The sequence below is a fragment of the Eubalaena glacialis genome, chromosome 12, assembly GCF_028564815.1.
Source record: "Eubalaena glacialis isolate mEubGla1 chromosome 12, mEubGla1.1.hap2.+ XY, whole genome shotgun sequence".
NCBI classification, from domain to species: Eukaryota; Metazoa; Chordata; class Mammalia; order Artiodactyla; family Balaenidae; genus Eubalaena; species Eubalaena glacialis.
The window spans coordinates 18,571,427-18,595,205 of record NC_083727.1 but is presented as its reverse complement, the minus strand read 5'-3'; the positions used below and the strand labels follow the sequence as shown (position 1 = coordinate 18,595,205).

General features: G+C 37.8%; 1 long non-coding RNA gene across 2 annotated transcripts in view; it reads right to left on the bottom strand.

Moving 5' to 3' along the window:
- Window positions 1–23,779, bottom strand: part of LOC133101927 (uncharacterized) — a 337,779-nt gene that overhangs the window by 268,844 nt on the left and 45,156 nt on the right. For both annotated transcript variants that reach the window (XR_009702790.1, XR_009702792.1), the window contains exon 3: window positions 12,633–12,735. This is a non-coding gene — a long non-coding RNA (uncharacterized LOC133101927). The remainder of the gene's footprint in view (window positions 1–12,632; window positions 12,736–23,779) is intronic.

Genomic DNA, 23,779 nt, shown 5'->3' with positions numbered 1-23,779 from the left:
TGGGATAAATCTCACATGGCCATGGTGTTCACTTTTTATATGTTTTGGATTAATTTGCAGGTATTTTGTTGAAGATGATGGTATATTTATTCATAAAGGATATTGGTTTGTAGTTTCCTTTTCTGTGATGTTTTATCTGGTTTTGGTATCAGTGTAATACTGGCCTCATAGAATGAGTTGGGAAGTGTTCTCTCCTCTTCTTTTTTTTTGGAGGGTGGGAGCTATGTGAATAATGGTATAAATAATTTTTTAAATGTTCGGTAGAATTCACCAGTTTGCTTAGTGATATTCCTGAGCTAATTCTGTAAAGTCTCTGTTCTTTGTCATGTGTGGCCACTGAAATCTTCTTCAGTTAGCTTAAGAATCAGCTAATGATAAGTAATTCTTTTTAAATTCCTGAAACCAATAAATCTCCCATTCTTTATTGAGCAGCTTTGTACGCATGTTAAAGTAATCTCCAACACTCAGCTTACAACTCTGTCTTAGCTTCCACTTCCTGCTTGGCTGCTTCAAGGTCAGCCAGAGGTGAGAGCTAAGGGCCTTCTCAGGTTCTTTCTGAGAATGCACACAGCACTACACATGTGCATGAACTTTTAGATTCCCAGGAACATGTCCAAACTTTCCAAAGCCCCTGTGGACAGCTCATTGCTCGGCTTTTTCTTTTCAAGCTGTTTTGGTTAATCTGTTGTCTGTGCCAACTGTTAACTATCACCTTAGGCATTATGGTTTTGAAACATTTGCCTGTAAATGTTTTTCATAAATGCCCCTTGGGGAGAGGCTTTTAGTACTGGGCAACCTTGAGTCAGACCAAAAAAAGACAAGCTTTTCCAGTTGGAAAACCATCTAACAGATCAAATAAAATCAATTCTTTGCGAATGCAGCTTTGAAAGAGCCCAAGCTCTGTTCTGCTTCCTCAAGTACTGGGAATGCAGGCTCTTCTTTTTCAAGGCCACTGCTGAGTTGGGGAGTGGGAGTTTGGAGTTGCTATCCTTATCAATATTTGGTAGTTTTTCTTGAATAAGTACTTCCTGGCTTGCTTCCTTTGGTTAATTTCCAGAGTTCTGGAAAAAAAAAAAATGATCCTATTTTGCCAGTCTGTTGATGTTGCTGTTGTTGCTTTTACGGAAGGATACATTTTTGGATGCCAGTTTCACTACACATCGCCATTAATAGTAAATTAACCTTATCAAAGTTGAACTAATATGATACAGTCAGTTCACCAGTATTGACCAGTAATCTTATGACAACTCAATCTTGCATACTAACAGAGGGAAAAGTATACTATAATTAATTAATTAATTAACTAAAATAAATAAAAATATGCTAGTGCAAATCAGGTATTTCAACCATGAAACATGGCTGCAGGTAGTGACACAGGAATACCTTCTGCAAATATGAAGAACAGTTAAGTATAAGCATACTTGTATAAGAGAAACACTATTCAATGGCAGCTCCAGGATCTAAAAGAATAAGTCAGAATTTTTTAAATTAGGACTACAAATTATAAGATGCAGCTAAGAAATTAAGAGTAAATTCTACTTGTAGAGTTAACTCATCAAAATGAAAGCAAAGGCTCTTTATTAGAAACAGACTGCATAAGAATATTAAACTCACTTCGTACTTAAACTCTCATCAAGGATGATTGATGATAGAAGAAAAAACTAAGAAGAAACATATTTTTGTGACCATACTTTTATTTGCTGACACTACAGAAAACCAAATCTCTACTACACAAAGAATGAGTTCATAATGGAAAAACACCGAAGCATCTAAATTTGACTGTATATTGTACTAAGTCAAAAACAAACTCAGAAAATGCTCTATGTGAAAACAAAGTTGATTTGCTATTGATCGTATTGGTAATTTTGCATTTTCTATCAGCTAGAGGTTTATTTTTAAATTCAATCTCCCCTGACTGAAATGAGGTTTTTAAAAATCGTGTATTTTATATTTGTCCTCACAGCAGTCAATGAGGTAGATGAGATAAACAGAACTATTTTGGGAGACACAGAATTCTAAATTAAATGATAAAGTGTGTCTTAAAATGACATGCAGTGCTTTGTGACCACCTAGACGGGTGGGATAGGGAGGGTGGGAGGGAGACGCAAGAGGGAGGAGATATGGGATATATGTATATGTAGAGCTGATTCACTTTGTTATAAAACAGAAACTAACACACCATTGTAAAGCAATTATACTCCAATAAAGATGTTTTTTAAAAAAAATGACATGGACTAAGTGCTCTTTCAGTTGGATCATTCAGTATTTAAAAGGCCACTTTAATCTGATACCTTTTGGGGCACAGACAACAAAAAGACTTAGTTAATGATTGTGCATCATTACAGGGGGCAATTTAGAAGTGTATACAGAGCCAAACCCTACCTACAAAGTCATCACAAACCCCTAGGTTAACTAAGAGGATTGCCATTGTCCTTTAAATTACACCACATGGCTTTAAAAAGCTAACGTCCTTCTAAGAGTTTGACTGTCTCTCAGGATAGTGGATTAATCCCTAATCTCACTTATCTGACTTCTCACTGCAATTACAGTCACTTACACAATGTGAATAATTTATCGTCCACTATTAGTTTTACGTGTTTTAACATTGTCTTTTTATGTAGATAATACGCTCCAGGAGTTCTTAAATTTTTCTATCACCCTCTCCTCTCCATTCCTCTCTTCTTTTATTCATGGGGTCTCATTCCATTCCATCCCATTCTTTCCTGGGCAACAAGTGCCTCAGTGCTTCCCTCTACTAGAGCAATTCATTCAAACAGTTTTGAAACCCTAAAATCTTGCCTAATTAATTGAAAGAAACATTTCAACTTTACAGTGGTTCGGTCCTGTCTAAATATAATTTTGAGACTTCCTCCTATTTTATTCCTCATTTTCAAAAACTCATTGTCCAGTCTTATGTCTGTAGAGGGTTGCCTATTTTACTGTCCCCATTCCTCATTATCTAGTCACTGAAATATGGATTCTACCTCAACAATGCCACTGAAACAATTCACGCTTTACAGACTTTATCTTACTGGAAATTGCTGTAGCACTTGAAATTGACCGCTCTCGCCTTATTAAACACTCTTTCTTTGGCTTCCGTAATACCGAACCCTCTTTTCTCAGCCTCCTCCTCGGACCCACTTCATATGCTCAAACGTTTGTTCTCCTCGCAGATCTCCTAGAGGCTCTCCTCTTTTCACTGTATATACTCTTCATGTGTGATTTCATCTTTCCCTTGGCAATAATTTCTAGCTTTAAATGAATGATTCCCAAATAATCTTTAGCCTGGAATTTTCTCTAGGGCTTTACGTCTCCATATCCAACTGCCTTCTGAATATCGCCATTTGTATGTCTGACAGGATCCAAAATGTAATCCATCCAAAATTGAACTCATTTTTAGTCCCATAATTTCTGCTTTTCCTCTCAGATTCTGTATCCTAGTGAATGCTGCCACCGAATAGCAGATGCACTTGGATTCCTCCCCAAAATCCATCCTTGCCCTTTTCCTCCTTCCTAATAAAACTGCAATTTGTTCAGATTTTCACCCTCCTCCATGAGACCCCTGAGCTCTAGCCCTGGGGTGTCCTAGTTCGTGGAAAATACTTTAAATCAATAATGGTAGAATGATTTTCCTTGCCAGTAAGTGGGTTTGCATGAGCATGTGATAAAATTCTGGCCAGTGAGACATGAGCTGATGTCTCCTGAGGTGTTTCTGGGAAAGGTTTCTCACTCTTAATAAAAGACACAGGAAGAAACTTTCCCCTTTGCTGCCCTTGAATGTTGTTGGCCTTGGATTGGTACCTGAAACTGTCTCAGTCATCTTGTGTTTCCAGCAAGAATTTGCCTGAGAACAAACACATGATACAATAGAAGATAGAATCAAAAGAATGGTAAAGAAGCAGAACTAGAGTTCCATTCCTCAGGCTGCTCGTCTCTTGAATGATGGTTCAAATCAGTGGTTCTCAGACTTAGCCTGCAAAGACTTCTAAAATAGATATTGCTCAATTCCACCTCCAGAAATAGATAAAGAATATGTGGTACATATACACAATGGAATATTACTCAGCCATAAAAAGGAACGAAATTGTGCCATTTGCAGAGACGTGCATGGACCTAGAGACTGTCATACAGAGTGAAGTAAGTCAGAAAGAGAAAAACAAATATTGTATGATATCGCTTATATGTGGAATCTAGAAAAATGGTACAGATGAACTTATTTGCAAAGCAGAAATAGAGACACAGATGTAGAGAACAAACATATGGATACCAAGGGGGGAAGGGGGTGGGTGGGATGAACTGGGAGATGGGATTGACATATATACACTACTATGTATAAAATAGATAACTAATGAGAACCTACTGTATAGCACAGAGAACTCTACTCAATGCTCTGTGGTGACCTAAGTGGGAAGGAAATCCAAAAAAAAGGGGATATATGCGTATGCATAGTTGATTCGCTTTGCTGTACAGCAGAAACTAACACAACATTGTAAAGCAATTATACTCCAATAAAAATTAATTTTAAAAAATTCCACCTCCAGAGATTCTGATTAGGTAGGTCTATAGAGGGACTCAGGAATTTGCATCTCTAACAAGTTCCCAGGTGATGCTAGTACTGCTTGTCCAAGGAACGTACTTTGAGAACCACTGGTTTAAATCACTGACCCAAGTTTCCTACTATGTGCAGCCAAACACATTTTAATGGATAAAGCTATGCACTCCATTGTCAAAACCAGAATCTTGTGTCTCACTCCAAACTCTCTTCTTTTCTCCACACGTACAATCTATCCTGAAATGTTATTCATTCTACCTTCTAAATAGTTCTCATATTTGTATGCTTTTTCCATAGGGAACATCATTTCTTAGTTTAAGCCACCATCATCTCTCCCTTGGATTACTGCAACACTCCAACTAGCCTTCTACTCCCACTCTCTCCCCTTTTAGCAAGCAGTTCACTGCCATCAGGGGAAGATTTCAAAAATGCAAATTTTGTCATTTCTCATTTGCTTACAACTTCACAGAGGCTCCTCAGGCCTTCTAGTACCTTGAACAGCAGTCCTCGGTCCCACATACTGCAGACTCATTCCTGGTCACTCTGCATCTCACACTTGCCTACAACAGCTTTAGCTTTCCAGAATGTCTCTAGTTCCAGAATGTCTTGAGTTCACTGTGCTCTTGGCTCCTCTGTGCCTTTCATATACTCTTCTGTTCTCTTCCACCCTAGCCCCTTCTCCTTTACTTGCATGGCCCTTATTTATCTCAAATTAAAGGTTCTGTTTAGATATTTCTTCCTCAAAGGATTCTTCCCTGATCTCCCAAGTGTGGGTTTGAGACACCTCCCTCGAGCTCTCACAACACTCTTTGCTTCCCTTCCAACGGCATGTCTTTTATTGCCTCGTAATGACCTCTCTCCTCATCTGTACACTTGGGGGGATCAGGGACCATGTCTACCTCATCCGCCTTATGAATCCCTCACATAATGCTTAGGACCACACTGTCATTATCCTCCTCATCACCTTTCTCATCATCTTCATCATCTCATCTTCCTCCTCCTCATCTAACAGACACTAAACTAAAGGTCTTACATATTTAATGTTCTAACTACCGTATCTTGCCCATAAGGAAAATTAGGTTCAAAGAGATGAGGTAATTCACCCCAGGGGGCAGTTAGCAATGAAAGGGCAGGATTTGAACCCAAAGTGAGTCTAACCCTAGAGCTCACTCTCCATTCCTTCTTCTTCTGCTAACAGTATAATGACACCTGATTTTCCTCTAGGAAACCACCCCCTCTCCACCCATTCCCCACCTTCTCTTGCCTGAGATTTCACTTCTTCTATTACCAACCATCCCTCCCACCCCCTGCAGCACACTTGTGCCACACATCCAGTGGCCTGCGGGAAGAGGCTTAATTGCAGTTTGCCAGAGGGGTGCAAAGCCTGTCACTGGTCCCATTCCCAGTTCACCCAGGTATCTCTTCACCACCCTCTGGGGAATGACTGCCCAGTGATCCTTTTCACTACACAGGTACGACTGGGCGTATATTGCAGAGAAAGTGCTATCCTTTCAAGAATTTATGTAGTATGCCCCAATCCAAATTCTGAAAACACTAGGTTCTAAGAGGAAAAATAAGTGTCAATGGACTCTTTAGGTTTGATAAATTAATAAAGCTAATAGAACAAAAAGAAAAATTATTCTGAAATACAAAAATGAAAAATCCAACTGTTTATAAAGCCCATCTCCAGGCCTCTCCTGAGACTTGCACACTCCTCTGTTGCTATCCTGTCTGTCTCTGTGGCATATGACAAATTCTGTGAACTCCTGAGCACAGGGTCTGTTTTTCATCCCTGGATGCCCGTCATCGACAACAGTTCCTGACGTAATACTGGTGGTCAAAAAAAATGCGAAAGCAGTTGTGCATATAATCCAATGTTTCCATCAAAGTCTCTTCCCTCTCAGCAAGATAGCTGAAAAAGAAATTTGGTTGAATAATTTTGAATTTGAGCTTTAAATTTGTCTGACCAGAGGCGAGTGTTAGTATCTGAGAATTAAAATGGAAAGTTAAGTTGTCCTCTCTTCTGTCATCTCCAATCCTCTGAGGCAGAGAGATTTACATAACTGTCACCCTGCCCGTATTCCATCCAAATTTCACTTTGCTGCCACGCATGGCCCCTCTGACCCTGGAGTAGCACTCTCTTACGCCTTAATCAACTTCCTTCACTCTGGGGCAGCCTATATACAGCCTCTCATTTTCTACACAGGCAGGCATCTTGATACCATTCAGTATTCTCTAGTGACAAGGCCACGCATGATAGAGCAGAGGGAAGGGCAAGGTGAAGGACAGACCCCGGGGTCTTCCTGCCATAACTCCTCTCTTTCCTTAGCCAGGCAGTGGCTGCCCTGGAGAAACGGTGCACAGATGCCTGGCAGCCTACTGGAGCAAACTATTCTTGACACTGAAGAATTTTTTTTCTAGTCAGCACTGTGATACTATAATGAGTAGACTCAGAGCCTCAAAATTAAAGCTTCCTGAGAAAAGAACATCCTGAAGATTGTTTGAGTATATCACCGAAATTAGTTTTAATACGTGGTGACTCAATCCTGTTTGTTCATTGCAAACATAAACAGGGCTGATTTTTAAGGGTGCGCCTGGTTAAACATACGGTAGACACCCTCTTTATTAAGACTAACACCTGGTTAGAAGCTGCAGTTTAATTTGTGGAGAGTGTTTAGTTTTCACACAGAATAGAAATTGAGAAAGAGGTAGTTAAATGAGATTGACAGATGTCAGATCATGAGTGTCTTTCTATATCCTTCATTTTTACTATAAAGGACATTATTAGGACACTTGGAAAAACTTTGAATGGGGTCTGAAGATTAGAGGGAGGTGATGTATCATTGTTAATGTCTGATTTTGATGGTTGTATTACCGTCATCTTGGGCACCTACCATATGCAAAGAACTGTGAGGTACAGAAAAAAAGGACAAGAATTGTCCCAGGTTAATTACAGTGTAACAGGAGAGATATCAGGTGCATGTAAAAGATGGGACCTCAGACACTCCTGAGAGAAACTTTTATATAGTTTTTTGAACCAGGGTTTCTCTATGGTCCATTAGAATCTTTCTTCAGCTATTTTTACACCTTGATTCTGATATTTTGTCCTATTTTAAGGGGACTTATAGAGTTTGGTTTGTTAGGTTGGGAAAGAAAATCTTATGTACTATTGTGTTTTAGTGGTACATTCCACAAAGCTTATCAGTTCTTCCTTTATTTACCTTGTTTTTCTAGGAGAAATGTATGGAATTAAAACAGACTAAAGGACCAGGCTGTATAACACTATTTCAGGAACCTCAAACTTAAAGCCAAGGTACATGAGCTCCAATCCTCACTCTATTAATAAACTACTTGCTGTGCAAATTTTGGAAAATATTGACCTGTCTCCCTCATGAGGTTGTTCTGAGGAGCATATTAGATGATTTGTAAAAGTAAGTTGACAACCATTGTAAAGCAATTATACTCCAATAAAGATGTTAAAAAAAAAAAAGTAGGTTGATAAAATATAATATGCAGTATAAAAATAGGGTGTCATATTTAAAGAAGTTACTAAAAGAAGAAGATAAACACAAAGCCTGTGTGAAAAAGAACACATGAGACTGCTTTTTGCTTAGAATTACCTATTTTCTCTGCATACTTTCAAAGACCTTTGGAGTAGGGAAGACTTTCTGAATCTTAAGTGCTTGTCTTGTCTGAGAAGTCTAAAGAGGTAGAAGTCCTCTTCTACCATGTGATATTTAGATTACATCTATAAGTAAATTTAACCCAATAGGTGCTAGACTGTATTTTTGGTTATTTGGCGTAAAGGTCCAAATCAAAAATTGAAGTTCAAACTCTTCTCTCTGGATAATTTGATCAATTATTCCTTAGAACTATTTAGAAATACGGCATGACATAAGCAAAAGACCAACTGACTATGACTAACAGACTAACATCATCAGTGTGGGGAGCCTAATTGGATAATTTGGGTTCAAAGTGGATATGAGGAAGTGGACTCCATTTTTTTCTGTGCACAGAGCTTAGTTCATACCCCAGGCTTTCACAGCACTGAAGCCACTCACAAGAGAATAAGATTCTTACCTAAGTGTCTAGGACTTTGTTCCTGCAGCATAGCATAACCACCTAAGCCTTACATCTAATCATTATTTCCTTTTATCTCATACAGTAACCCTTACATTTATTAACAGAAAACCACTGTATAACACCCTTTAGTCTACATTGCTATTTTTTTAGTGTGATGCTTATATTCTCAGTACTATTTATTGTACCATATTTTCACAAAATTAAAAAGGGTTAAAAACTTTTTTTTTTTTTTTTTTGGTCTAAATATCGAAGATCAGTTCATTCAGGTAGTATAGAGTGGATGAGCTTTCTAAAAGAAGATTTCTTTTCTTTCATATGTTCTTTGCAGGCTGGCCAAGAAAATGTATAAATACTCCACCAAGTCACATCTTGTTACGAGTCATTTGATTACTGGTAGCTGGCATGTAGAGCAATGAAAATGCAGTTTTAAAAAATTAAATGCTGAGCTGGTCGCACTCAGACACCAGGCAAATATAAATACGAATCCTGTGATTTTATCATAAGGAGGATGCTTGTCTTATTTATTTCCAGCTTCCAGCTCAGTGTCTGATCATAGTAACCACTCAGTAAATATTTGTTTTACATGATCTGGTAAAATAGAAACAGCCAGAGAAAATAGCTAGATCTGAATATGGACTGTGGTAAGTTTTCTTCTTTGCTATGCTTTTCCTTTCTTTTCTAGAAGCCAAAAGTGTTTTCTATACAGGTAATTCACACCAGCAATTCCCTTACAGCAAATTTCCAAGTAACTGTAAGTCTCCTTAAAAGGTTACATAGAGAAAGTCACTGTTCACAGTGGTTAGAAAGCATTATAATAAGACAGACTGCAGCTTTTTGAAAAGGATATGAAGTAACCTGAGCCCTGCACAATAGGCTCTTACCCTAGACCACCCTGTATAGAACTGCTTCTTACAACAAGATTTGCAGGGGGAACAATCACCAAGGAAGAATAAATTAAACATGCAACCATTTTTCAAAGTGAGTTATTTTATATTCTAATAGTTTTTGTATAAGACACTTTCTAATTACTCTCAAACTCTTCAACATAAGCACTGAAAAATAAACCCTTACATTTCTTTTCTCTAGGCAAAATGTAAAATTGAGGCTAAGAATCTATACTGATTGTGGGTCTGGTTTATCCAATGACACTGCAAATTCTTTAACTTTCTTCCCATCTCCCTACAAAGTATTATAAACCAAGAAGAATTTTCAACCTGAACATCATTATAAATTTAGGGGATGTGGTAGACACAAATGACACATCTGTATTAAAATGAAAATATAGACACAAGGTCTGGAAACATTGTTTGTCTGTTTTTAATTTGTTTAAGTGGATGTGCTGTATGTCGTGAGGCCAGGAAGGAAACAAGGTTATCATGTTACAGTCAGAACCTGGAGAAGTTAGAAGCCTTTGTCCAGACAGGTATGGACAGAAACCACCCAGAGGAAGACTTTGCCAAGCTTTGAATATGCCGGTGCAAGAAGAAAAGAGTACGAAAAACAACTAAGACAAAAAGATCAAAGATGGTGGGTCTGAGAGACAGTAATATGAGGAGGGAGTGAGAGAGAATGAGAAAATAGAGGAGGAAAATCAAAGATAAATATGTCTATTCCAACGTACTTCAAGAGTTTTAAGAATGTTTATATACACAATGGAATATTACTCAGCCATAAAAAAGAATGAAATAATGCCATTTGCAGCAACATGGATGGACCTAGAGATTGTCATACTGAGTGAAGTAAGTCAGACAGAGAAAGAGAAATATCGTATGATATCACTTATATGCGGAATCTAAAAAGAAATGATACAAATGAACGTATTTACAAAACAGAAACAGACTCACAGACTTAGAGAATGAATTTATGGTTACGGGGGCGGAAGGGTGGAGGGAAAGGATAGTTAGGAAGTTTGGGATAGACATGTACACACTGCTATATTTAAAAAGGATAACCAACAAGGACCTATCGTATAGCACAGGGAACTCTGTTCAATGTTATGTGGCAGCCTGGATGGGAGGGGAGTCTGGGGGGAGAATGGATACATGTATACGTGTAGTTGAGTTGCTTTGCTGTGCACCTGAAACTATCACAATGTTGTTAATTGGCTATACTCCAATATAAAATTAAAAGTTTTAAAAAAAGTGTTTTAAGCTGGGACGAAGTGAGAGAGTGGCATGGACTTATATATACTACCAAATGTAAAATAGATAGCTAGTGGGAAGCAGCCACATAGCACAGGGAGATCAGCTTAGTGCTTTGTGACCACCTAGAGGGGTGGGATAGGGAGGGTGGGAGGGAGACGCAAGAGGGAGGAGATATGAGGATATATGTATATGTAGAGCTGATTCACTTTGTTATAAAGCAGAAACTAACACACCATTGTACAGCAATTATACTCCAATAAAGATGTTCAAAAAAAATAAAATAAATGTGATGGTAAGAACTCAAAAAAAAAAAAAAGAATGTTTAGATACTTTGACATGGTAATTTTACTTCTAGGAGTATATAATAAAGGAATATTGTGAACTTTGAATAATGCATAAGAGTAATTTATGTTGAAAAAAACTGGAAATAATCTTGTGCAAAATAGGAAAATATTAAGTAAATTATGAAGCACTAATAAGATGGAATATTTAAGATGTTTAATCTTGGCATAGAGTATTTCAATGACATGAGAAATTATTATGGCAGAATGTTAAAAAGAAAATAAAATTGTAACTAGAGTATAATGTCAACTTTGAAAATAAAAAAGAAATAAAGCTTGAAGTAAATATTTTTAAATGGTAAAAAAAAAAAAAAAAAGATAAACATGTCCATTCCAAAGAGAAATTCCTGGGACCAAAGACAACGATCCCACCTACTACATGGCCAGCAGTGGCTTAAAACCCTTCTTAGCATATCTTTGAATTCCTAAGAGTTTATCTTCTCATGACTCTTTGTCCCTAGCCCCTGCATCTACTCATGCTGTTTATTTCACCCCATGTCAACCTAATCTGGAAACCTCAGTATCAAGCATTATCATCAATTTTCATAAAATTGAAACTCACCCTGAACATTTCTGAGTTGAGTAGAAATCTACCGATGATCTTAATCATCAGGATGACTGATAGGAGAATGAATGACAAGACAGAAATACACTTCACATTACATTCTGCCATTTTACTGGCCTCATTCCATCTTCCTATCTTCTCTTTCTTTTCAGGAGTGAAACACAAAATCTATTTTCCTGTCTTACTTGGAACATCTTAGCAATGCCACTGAAACCTTTGCACCAGCAATAACTAAGCCCCTGGCTATATATAGAAGGAGGGGAGAGCTGTGGAGGCTGACTTTCTACCAATAATTGTCAATGCTTTCTTCAATTTCTTTTTTTTCTTTAAATCTTTGACCGCACTGTGAGGCATGTGGGATCTTAGTTCCCCGACCAGGGAATCAAACCTGTGCCCCCTGCACTGGGAGCGCAGAGTCTTAACCACTGGACCACCATGGAAGTCCCACTTTCTTCCATTTAAAGTAGGATGGTGTGAATATCATATTTTCACTTCATTACAAATATCAAACTTCTTAGGGATCTTCTGCAGTCAATAAGATCTTATTTTCAAAGAACATTTGTGAACATAAAATGCTTATGATATGATAAATGGGGCATAAAGATATATATGTGATATAATAATTTATATAAAAGTCATATATATTTATAGTCGTAAAAAAGACTTCAGAAAAATACATAAATACTTTAAAAATAAAATAATTAAAGTATCTCTGAACAGTGGAGTTGTAGGTGATTATCACTTTCCCCTTTAGAGTCTTCAGTAGATGTTTTATCATGAAGAATTTTTTTTTAAATCAGAAAGAAAAATAAAACTCTTACTTTTAAAGATGTCTTAGGGTCATACTAAGTAAAATTGTTTTTATATTAAAGTAATATCTGGTTAGTTAGAGTTACAGAAAGCAGGTGAAGTCATTGCAAGTTTCCATTTAAATGTGAAATACATACTTTACTTGTCCTTTAAACTCAAGCCATTTGATTCCTTGAGACACTATGAATTTGATTTCTCCTTGGGGAAGTCAATCTTTTCAGAGTTTAAGTGATGCATTAGCTGAAAAGAAAGAGAAAAAGACAGAGAAATTGTAAAAATAATATATAAACTAGAGATGCAGTTGCATATATTTTTTAAAGAATTTCTTTCAATAAAAATTTTCATTATGAAGGATTTAACCAAGTTTTATAGTTTGAGGACTCAGCTATGATCTTCTAAAGTTTGGTGAAATGATGAAATTCTACCTGAGGCCCAACTTCTTAAAAAGTTGCTGATAATGATAATGATAAGAATAAGAAAAGTTCCTGTCCTTAAGCACTTCAGATTCTATGGAAGACACTCAAGACACTGGTAGGAAACCAAAGTTACACAGTTCCTTTCTTGCCTTGAGCCTCTAATTACAATTAATGCTTACTTTTCACCTCTGAAAAAATATTGTTACTACTTTGAAGGAATCATACCCAACTTCTTCCTCCTTCCTTCCTTCTTCCCTTTCTTTCTTGCTGTCTTTCTTTCTACACACCCTATACCTGCACTGTGAGGTATAGTAGCCATTAGCCACATGTGGTCATTGAGCACATGAAACGTGGCTAACCCAAGTTGAGAATAAAGTACACACTACATTTCAAAGACTTGGTACGAAAAAAGAATGTAAAAGATCTCAGTGATTTTTTTTGTCATTTATTACATGTTGAATGAGATATGGTGGGTTGAATAAAATACATTATTAAAATTAATTTCACTTTTTTAAACTTATTTTAATTAAGCTAGTTAAGTTTTTTTAAATTATATAAGGCTCACATTACATTCTAGCACATGTGCATTGCACTAAATGCACTCAGTTTGTGCATTTAGAAAAAAAATAGAGAAAGAAAAAAATAGAGGAAAAAAAAAGAGAAGCTTACCACTTCTCAAGACATACTTGTGTAAAACGTAATGACATATGCTTTTATTTTAGTAGTCAGTTATGAGGGTCAGCCCATGTGAACAAGCATACAAGATTTAGCTAAGAAAGAATTGTGTATGAGCACTAATAGTTTTTGTGTATATTGTGATACTGTAAAGTACAGTGGAAACTAGTGACTTATCTCTTATCTTTGTGGGTAGGGTGTGAAGGAAGTTCTTCTCTACCTTGGTAATTTGTTTCATATGATTGAAAACAAACACTTTATTTACAAAACTCATCAACAGATGCATTCTTACGGGGTTGGTTTTTTTTTTAACGTCTTTATTGGAGTATAATTGCTTTACAATGGTGTGTTAGTTTCTGCTTTATAACAAAGTGAATCAGTTATACATATACATATGTTCCCATATCTCTTCCCTCTTGCATCTCCCTCCCTCTCACACTCCCTATCCCACCCCTCTAGGTGGTCACAAAGCACAGAGCTGATCTCCCTGTGCTATGTGGTTGCTTCCCACTAGCTATCTATTTTACGTTTGGTAGTGTATATATGTCCATGCCACTCTCTCACTTTGTCACAGCTTACCCTTCCCCCTCCCCATGTCCTCAAGTCCATTCTCTAGTAGGTCTGCGTCTTTATTCCCATCTTGCCTCTAGGTTCTTCATAACCATTTTTTTTTTTTTTTTTAGATTCCATATATACGTGTCAGCATATGGTATTTGTTTTTCTCTTTCTGACTTACTTCACTCTGTATGACAGACTCTAGGTCCATCCACCTCACTCCAAATAACTCAATTTTGTTTCTTTTTATGGCTGAGTAATATTCCATTGTATATATGTGCCACGTCTTCTTTATCCATTCATCTGTCGATGGACACTTAGGTTGCTTCCATGTCCTGGCTCTTGTAAATAGAGCTGCAATGAACATTGTGGTACATGACTCTTTTTGAATTATGGTTTTCTCAGGGTATATGCCCGGTAGTGGGATTGCTGGGTCATATGGTAGTTCTATTTTTAGTTTTTTAAGGCACTTCCATACTGTCCTCCATAGTGGCTGTATCAATTTACATTCCCACCAACAGTGCAAGAGGGGTCCCTTTTCTCCACACCCTCTCCAGCAATTATTGTTTGTAGATTTTTTGATGATGGCCATTCTGACTGGTGTGAGATGATATCTCACTGTAGTTTTGATTCGCATTTCTCTAATGATTAATGATGTTGAGCATTCTTTCATGTGTTTGTTGGCAATCTGTATATCTTCTTTGAAGAAATGTCTATTTAGGTCTTCTGCCCATTTTTGGATTGGGTTGTTTGTTTTTTTGATATTGAGCTGCATGAGCTGCTTGTAAATTTTGGAGATTAATTATTTGTCAGTTGCTTCATTTGCAAATATTTTCTCCCATTCTGAGGGTTGTCTTTTCGTCTTGTTTATGGTTTCCTTTGTTGTGCAAAAGCTTTGAAGTTTCGTTAGGGCCCATTTGTTTATTTTTGTTTTTATTTCCATTTCTCTAGGAGGTGGGTCAAAAAGGATCTTGCTGTGATTTATGTCATAGAGTGTTCTGCCTATGTTTTCCTCTAAGAGTTTTATAGTGTCTGGCCTTACATTTAGGTCTTTAATCCATTTTGAGTTTATTTTTGTGTCTGGTGTTAGGGAGTGTTCTAATTTCATTCTTTTCCACGTAGCTGTCCAGTTTTCCAAGCACCACTTATAGAAGAGGCTGTCTTTTCTCCACTGTATATTCTTGCCTCCTTTATCAAAGATAAAGTGACCATATGTGCGTGGGCTTATCTCTGGGCTTTCTATCCTGTTCCATTGATCTATATTTCTGTTTTTGTGCCAGTACCATACAGTCCTGATTACTGTAGCTTTGTAGTATAGTTTGAAGTCAGGGAGCCTGATTCCTCCAGCTCCGTTTTTCTTTCTCAAGATTGCTACGGCTATTCGGGATCCTTTCTGTTTCCATACAAATTGTGAAATTTTTTGTTCTAGTTCTGTGAAAAATGCCAGTGGTAGTTTGATAGGGATTGCATTGAATCTGTAGATTGCTTTGGGTAGTAGAGTCATTTTCACAATGTTGATTCTTCCAATTCAAGATCATGGTATATCTCTCCATCTATTTGTATCATCTTTAATTTCTTTCATCAGTGTCTTATAGTTTTCTGCATAGAGGTCTTTTGTCTCCTTAGGTAGCTTTATTCCTAGATATTTTATTCTTTTTGTTGCAATGGTAAATGGGAGGGTTTTCTTTCAGATTTTTCATCATTAGTGTATAGGAATGCTAGAGATTTCTGTGCATTAATTTTGTATCCTGATACTTTACCAAATTCATTGATTAGCTCTAGTAGTTTTCTGGTAGCATCTTTAGGATTCTCTATGTATAGTATCATGTCATCTGCAAACAGTGACAGCTTTACTTCTTCTTTTCCAAGTTGGATTCCTTTTATTTCTTTTTCTTCTCTGATTGTTGTGGCTAAAACTTCCAAACTATGTTGAATAATAGTGGTGAGAGTGGGCAACCTTGTCTTGTTCCTGATCTTAGTGGAAATGGTTTCAGTTTTTCACCATTGAGGACGATGTTGGCTGTGGGTTTGTCATATATGGCCTTTATTATGTTGAGGAAAGTTCCCTTTATGCCTAATTTCTAGAGGGTTTTTATCATAAATGGGTGTTGAATTTTGTCGAAAGCATTCTCTGCGACTATTGAGATGATCATATGGTTTTTATCCTTCAATTTGTTAATATGCTATATCACATTGATTGATTTGCATATATTGAAGAATCCTTGCATTCCTGGGATAAACCCCACTTGATCATGGTGTATGATCCTTTTAATGTGCTGTTGGATTCTGTTTGCTAGTATTTTGTTGAGGATTTTTGCATCTATGTTCATCAGTGATATTGGCCTGTAGTTTTCTTTCTTTGTGACATCTTTGTCTGGTTTTGGTATCAGGGTGATGGTGGCCTCGTAGAATGAGTTTGGGAGTGTCCCTCCCTCTGCTATATTTTGGAGTTTGAGAAGAATAGGTGTTAGCTCTTCTGTAAATGTTTGATAGAATTCGCCTGTGAAGCCATCTGGTCCTGGGCTTTTGTTTGTTGGAAGATTTTTAATCACTGTTTCAATTTCAGTGCTTGTGATTGGGCTGTTTATATTTTCTATTTCTTCTTGGTTCAGTCTCAGAAGGTTGTGCTTTTCTAAGAATGTCCATTTCTTCCAGGTTGTCCACTTTATAGGCATAGAGTTGCTTGTAGTAATCTATCATGATCCTTTGTATTTCTGCAGTGTCAGTTGTTACTTCTCTTTTTCATTTCTAATTCTATTGATTTGAGTCTTCTCCCTTTTTTTCTTGATGAGTCTGGCTAATGGTTTATCAATTTTGTTTATTTTCTCAAAGAACCAGCTTTTAGTTTTATTGATCTTTGCTATTGTTTCCTTCATTTCTTTTTCATTTATTTCTGATCTGATCTTTATGATTTCTTTCCTTCTGCTAACTTTGGGGGTTTTATGTTCTTCTTTCTCTAATTGCTTTAGGTGTAAGGTTAGGTTGTTTATTTGAGATGTTTCTTGTTTTTTAAGGTAGGATTGTATTGCTATAAACTTCCCTCTTTGAACTGCTTTTGCTGCATCCCATAGGTTTTAGATCGTTGTGTTTTTGTTGTCATTTGTCTCTAGGTATTTTTTGATTTCCTCTTTGATTTCTTCAGCAATCTCTTGGTTATTTAGTAGTGTATTGTTTAGCCTCCATGTGTTTGTAATTTTTACAGTTTTTTTCCTGTAATTGATATCTAGTCTCATGGCATTGTGGTCAGAAAAGATACTTGATACAATTTCAATTTTCTTAAATTTACCAAGGCTTGATTTGTGACCCAAGGTATGATCTATCCTGGAGAATGTTCCATGAGCACTTGAGAAGAATGTGTATTCTGTTGTTTTTGGATGCTATGTCCTATAAATATCAATTAAGTCCATCTTGTTTAATGTATCATTTAAAGCTTGTGTTTCCTTATTTATTTTCATTTTGGATGATCTGTCTATTGGTGAAAGTGGGGTGTTAAAGTTCCCTACTATGATTGTGTTACTGTCAATTTCACCTTTTATGGCTGTTAGTATTTGCCTTATGTATTGAGGTGCTCCTACGTTGGGTGCATAAATATTTACAATTGTTATATATTCTTCTTGGATCGATCCCTTGATCATTATGTAGTGTCCTTCTTTATCTCTTGTAATAGCCTTTATTTTAAAGTCTATTTTTTTCTGATATGAGAATTGCCACGCCAGCTTTCTTTTGATTTCCATTTGCATGGAATATCTTTTTCCATCCCCTCACTTTCAGTCTGTATGTGTCTCTAGGTCTGAAGTGGGTCTCTTGTAGACAGCATATATCCGGGTCTTGTTTTTGTATCCATTCAGCCAGTCTATGTCTTTTGGTTGGAGCATTTAATCCATTTACATTTAAGGTAATTATCGATATGTATGTTCCTATTACCATTTTCTTAATTGTTTTGGGTTTGTTATTGTAGGTCTTTTCCTTCTCTTGTGTTTCCTGCCTAGAGAAGTTCCTTTAGCATTTGTTGTAGAGCTGGTTTGGTGGTGCTGAATTCTCTCAGCTTTTGCTTGTCTGTAAAGGTTTTAATTTCTCCATCAAATCTGAATGAGATCCTTGCTGGGTAGAGTAATCTTGGTTGTAGGTTTTGCTCCTTCATCACTTTAAATATGTCCTGCCACTCCCTTCTGGCTTGCAGAGTTTCTGCTGAAAGATCAGCTGTTAACCTGTTGGGGATTCGCTTGTGTGTTATTTGTTGTTTCTCCCTTGCTGCTTTTAGTATTTTTTCTTTGATTTAATTTTTGATAGTTTGATTAATATGTGTGTTTGAGAGTTTCTCCTTGGATTTATCCTGTATGGGACTCTCTGTGCTTCCTGGACTTGATCAACTATTTCCTTTCCCATATTAGGGAAGTTTTCAACTATAATCTCCTCAAATCTTTTCTCAGTCCCTTTCTTTTTCTCTTCTTCTGCTGGGACCCCTATAATTCGAATGTTGGTGCGTTTAATGTTGTCCCAGATGTCTCTGAGACTGTCCTCAGTTCTTTTCATTCTTTTTTCTTTATTCTGCTCTGCAGTAGTTATTTCCACTATTTTATCTTCCAGGTCACTTATCCGTTCTTCTGCCTCAGTTATTCTGCTACTGATTCCGTCTAGAGAATTTTTAATTTCATTTATTGTGTTGTTCATCACTGTTTGTTTGCTCCTTAGTTCTTCTAGGTCCTTGTTAAATGTTTCTTGTATTTTCTCTATTCTATTTCCAAGATTTTGTATCATCTTTACTATCATTATTTTGAATTCTTTTTCAGGTAGACTGTCTATTTCCTCTTCATTTGTTAGGTCTGGTGGGTTTTTGCCTTGCTCCTTCATCTACTGTGTGTTTTCCTGTCTTCTCATTTTGCCTAACTTACTGTGTTTGGGGTCTCCTTTTCGCAGCCTGCAGGTTCATAGTTCCCGTTGTTTTTGGTGTCTGTCCCCAGTGGCTAAGGTTGGTTCAGTGGGTTGTGTAGGCTTCCTGGTGGAGGGGACTAGTGCTTGTGTTCTGGTGGATGAGGCTGGATCTTGTCTTTCTGGTGGGCATGTCAATGTCTGGTGATGTGTTTTGTGGTGTCTGTGGCCTTATTATGATTATAGGCAGCCTCTGTGCTAATGGATGGGGTTGTGTTCCTGTCTTGCTAGTTGTTTGGCATAGGGTGTCCAGCACTGTAGCTTGCTGGTCGTTGAGTGAAGCTGGGTCTTGGCATTGAGATGGGGATCTCTGAGAGATTTTTGCCGTTTGATATTACGTGGAGCTGGGAGGTCTCTTGTGGACCAGTATCCTGAACTTGGCTCTCCTATCTCAGAGGCACAGCCCTGATGCCTGGCTTGAGCACCAAGAGCCTTTCATCCACACATCTCAGAATAAAAGGGAGAAAAAATAGAAAGAAAGAAAGAGGATAAAATAAAGTAAGATAAAATAAAATAAAGTTATTAAAATAAAAAATTATTAAGAAAAACAATTTTTAAAGTAGAAAAAAAAAAAAAGACAGACAGAACCCTAGGACAAATGGTAAAAGCAAAGCTATACAGACAAAATCACACACAGAAGCATACACATACACACTCACACAAAGAGAAAAAGGGAAAAAAATATATATATCTTTGCTCCCAAAGTCCACCTCCTCAATTTGGGATGATTCGTTGTCTATTCAGGTAATCCCCAGATGCAGGCACATCAAGTTGATTGTGGAGATTTAATCCGCTGCTCCTGAGGCTGCTGGGAGAGATTTCCCTTTCTCTTCTTTGTTTGTACAGCTCCTGGGGTTCAACTTTGGATTTGGACCCGCCTCTGCATGTACGTCGCCTGCTCTCAGACAGGACAGGGTTAAAGGAGCAGCTGCTTCGGGGGCTCTGGCTCACTGAGGCCGGGGGGAGGAAGGGGTACGGATGCGGGGCGAGCCTGCGGCTGCAGAGGCTGGCATGACGTTGCACCAGTCTGAGGCGCGCCGCACATTCTCCCGGGGAAGTTGTCGCTGGATCACGGGACCCTGGCAGTGGCGGGCCGCACAGGCTCCCGGGAGGGGAGGTGTGGATAGTGACCTGTGCTCGCACACAGGCTTCTTGGTGGCGGCAGCAGCAGCCTTAGCGTCTCGTGCCCGTCTCTGGGGTCCGCGCTGATAGCCGCGGCTCGCGCCCGTCTCTGGAGCTCCTTTAAAGCAGCGCTCTTAATCCCCTCTCCTCGTGCACCAGGAAACAAAGAAGCAAGAAAAAGTCTCTTGCCTCTTCAGCAGGTCCAGGCCTTTTCCCGGACTCCCTCCCGGCTAGCCGCAGCGCCCTAGCCCCTTCAGGCCGTGTTCATGCCACCAACCCCAGTCCTCCCCCTGGGATCCGACCAAAGCCCGAGCCTCAGCTCCCAGCCCCCGCCCGCCCCGGCAGGTGAGCAGACAAGCCTCTCCGGCTGGTGAGCGCTGCTCGGCGCCGAGCCTCTGTGCAGGAATCTCTCTGCTTTGCCCTCCGCACCCCTGTGGCTGCGCTCTCCTCCGTGGCTCCGAAGCTTCCCCCCTCTGCCACCCGTAGTCTCCGCCTGCGAAGGGGCTTCCTAGTGCGTGGAAACCTTTCCTCCCTCACAGCTCCCTCCCACTGGTGCAGGTCCCGTCCCTATTCTTTTGTTTCTGTTTTTTTCTTTTTTCTTTTGCCCTACCCAAGTACGTGGGGAGTTTCTTGCCTTTTAGGAAGTCTGAGGTCTTCTGCCAGCGTTCAGTAGGTGTTCTGTAGGAGTTGTTCCACATGTAGATGTAGTTCTCATGTATTTGTGGAGAGGAAGGTGATCTCCGCGTCTTACTCTTCCGCCATCTTGAAGCTTCTCACTGGTTTTATAATTTACACGTCTTCATAGGATTATTAGATATTTTAAGTACAAATTCTACATACATCTAGATATATCTTTATACCAGAGAAGAACCTCTAATTGTAAACCCAATGACCATGAAAATTATAAGAATGAAACAGCACTTCTATTTTCTCCTTAAGAGTTGAATAAATCAAATTCTCTTCCCATTTGCTGTGATTCAGAGTTAGTATTTGTACTTTCTAGGTTAAATGTATGGAGTCAGTGAAACGTCACTAGAAATTTTAAGACTCATAATACATAAAAAAGACATTTTTAGCAAGACAATTATTAGAATAATACTGTATCTTTCTATTAAATGTATTCTTCAATTTTTATAGAAAGAACAGTCAAAATTTTAAACTCGTTTGGTTTTTTAAAAAAATGCTATAGGGCTTATTTGTATTTTTCTCAATAATACAGTTTATAGTGTTTATTTATAATATATACCACATTATAAAATATTCCATATAACTTTTACGAGGATCATTTTTACAGTGAAATGTCTGTAATATATTAAATGTGCTTTTCAAATAATTTTGACTATAATAAAACATTTGAGCAAAACTCTGCTAAGCGTATCTTACCAGAATCCACTCTCTATGTCTCACCTTAAATTACTTTGAAATAAAGAGTAATAGCATGCTACATGATACATAGCCACACCTCTAATGTATAAAAGATACATTTAAAAGGAAAAATATATGCACACTTTTTGTCTAATGGAATCATTGCCTTTAATGTAGATCACAATAAATAAAATGGTCTTTGTTTTTCCAACACATCCACTCATCTTTCTCTCTTTAGAAATCCAAAACTTCTAAAATTCTCATTTCTGTGATTTGTTTGTTGAAAATTTGATTAAAATTTTACACTGATTTGTATAAACTTTGAACAGGATAATTTTTTTTCATTGAATAATTTTTTACTGAGCGTCTACTATGTTCCAGACACTATGTTAGGCCCTCCGGATATGCTGATGAACAAAATTATTATAATCCTTGCCTTCACAGAACTTAGAAATTGAAGGAAAATTAGACGTTTCATAAATAATCTCACAAACAAAAACACAGCTACACACCTGAGAAGTCCAATGAAAGAGAAGCACAGGTTTTACAAAAAAGCTTAAGAGGTTGAGGGAAAGGGTTAACTTAGGTTAGGGAAGTTAAGGAAAGTCTATCTGAGGGAGTAACTAGTTCTGCCTGGAAGAAGAGAAGGATTTAGCAGGTGAAGCACTGGAGGAGGAATGTTCTAGGCAGAGAAAGGAGTGTATGCAAAAGGCTTCCAGTACAAAAGAGTTCCATGTATCTGACGTACTGAAAATGGCTGGGTAGCAGCAGCCTGTGGGGATGATGGGAGATTGAGGCCAGCAAGATTGACAGTGGTCAGAGCTCACCTGGTCTTATATGTTCTTTATTGAGATAATTGGCACAGCCTGAATGGGGCTTGAACGTAAGAGGGTAGTGATGTTAACTTCCTGGTTTTGATGGTTACATTTTGGTTACATAATACAATGCCCTTATTTGTAGGAAATATACACTAAAGTACTCAGGATTAATAAAGCACCATTTGGGCAATTCACGCTCAAATATTTCAGGGAAGAAAAAAGTTCTTTGTGTGGTACTTGCAACTTTTTAGTAAGCTTGAAATTGTTTCTAATAACGAAAAAAGAAACAAAATTGGAGAGTGAAATTTCGTTTCTCCTACCGTTTAAGAGATTTCCATTCCATTTTTGTGGTTTTTTTTTTTAACAACAACAAAAACGTGAATGGAATAATCTTACAGTATTCAAGGAAATATAACTTGTGGGGCAATTTGTCTTCCTTATTAGATACAGATTCATGTAATATGTTTCCTGTATATTCAGAAATGAGATATTAGGAAGCAGTTTTTTTTTTTTTTAACATCTTTACTGGAGTATAATTGCTTTACAATGGTGTGTTAGTTTCTGCTTTATAACAAATTGAATCAGCTACACATATACATATATCCCCATACCTCCTCCCTCTTGCATCTCCCTCCCACCCTCCCTATCCCACCCCTCTAGGTGGTCACAAAGCACCGAGCTGATCTCCCTGTGCTATGTGGCTGGGAAGCAGTTATTTTTAATCTAGCGCTCTAACTGGGCTTTCTATAGACAGATATACTACTCTGTGTAGACAGGTGGTTTGGAACAGAGAGAGGGAAAAACAGGTTCCACCTGGGTGATCTACCTTGTAGAGCACCTTTCTTTGACCCTTCAAGGTTCAGTCTTCCCCCAGGCTCTAGGACAGCAAAGACACTATCAGGCCTGCTCCAAACATTTGAGGAACGAATGGAGGCCTACATACCAAAGGTTGGAATATTTTAAAATTATAAACCAAGCTAATAAACTATCAAATAAAATATATTTTATCTTTCTTGACAGTATACCTTCATAGACATCTAGAAGGTGCATTTAGAATTTATAAATAAAAATTCAAATTCCAACTTAGAATTCCTCCTTAGAATACATAGTTCAAGGAAGAATGACCCATACCCATTCTCTTCCCACATCAGGGTCCCGCCCACATGCAAAGGCTGTTCCTCACACGTATGTGGACATCTCCACAGAGAGCTGCTCCCTGTACCACCACCCCTTGGGTCTAGGAATAAACTGTAGGAATTCCTCCAGTATCTCAGTGATTCTCTTGGGATTTCCATTACATGATTTTTTTTTATAACATTCCAGGACTTTTGATAAACATATACATTCACGTCTAATATTAGCTAAACATTATATGTTTACTAAACATCTATAGTTTTGTTTACA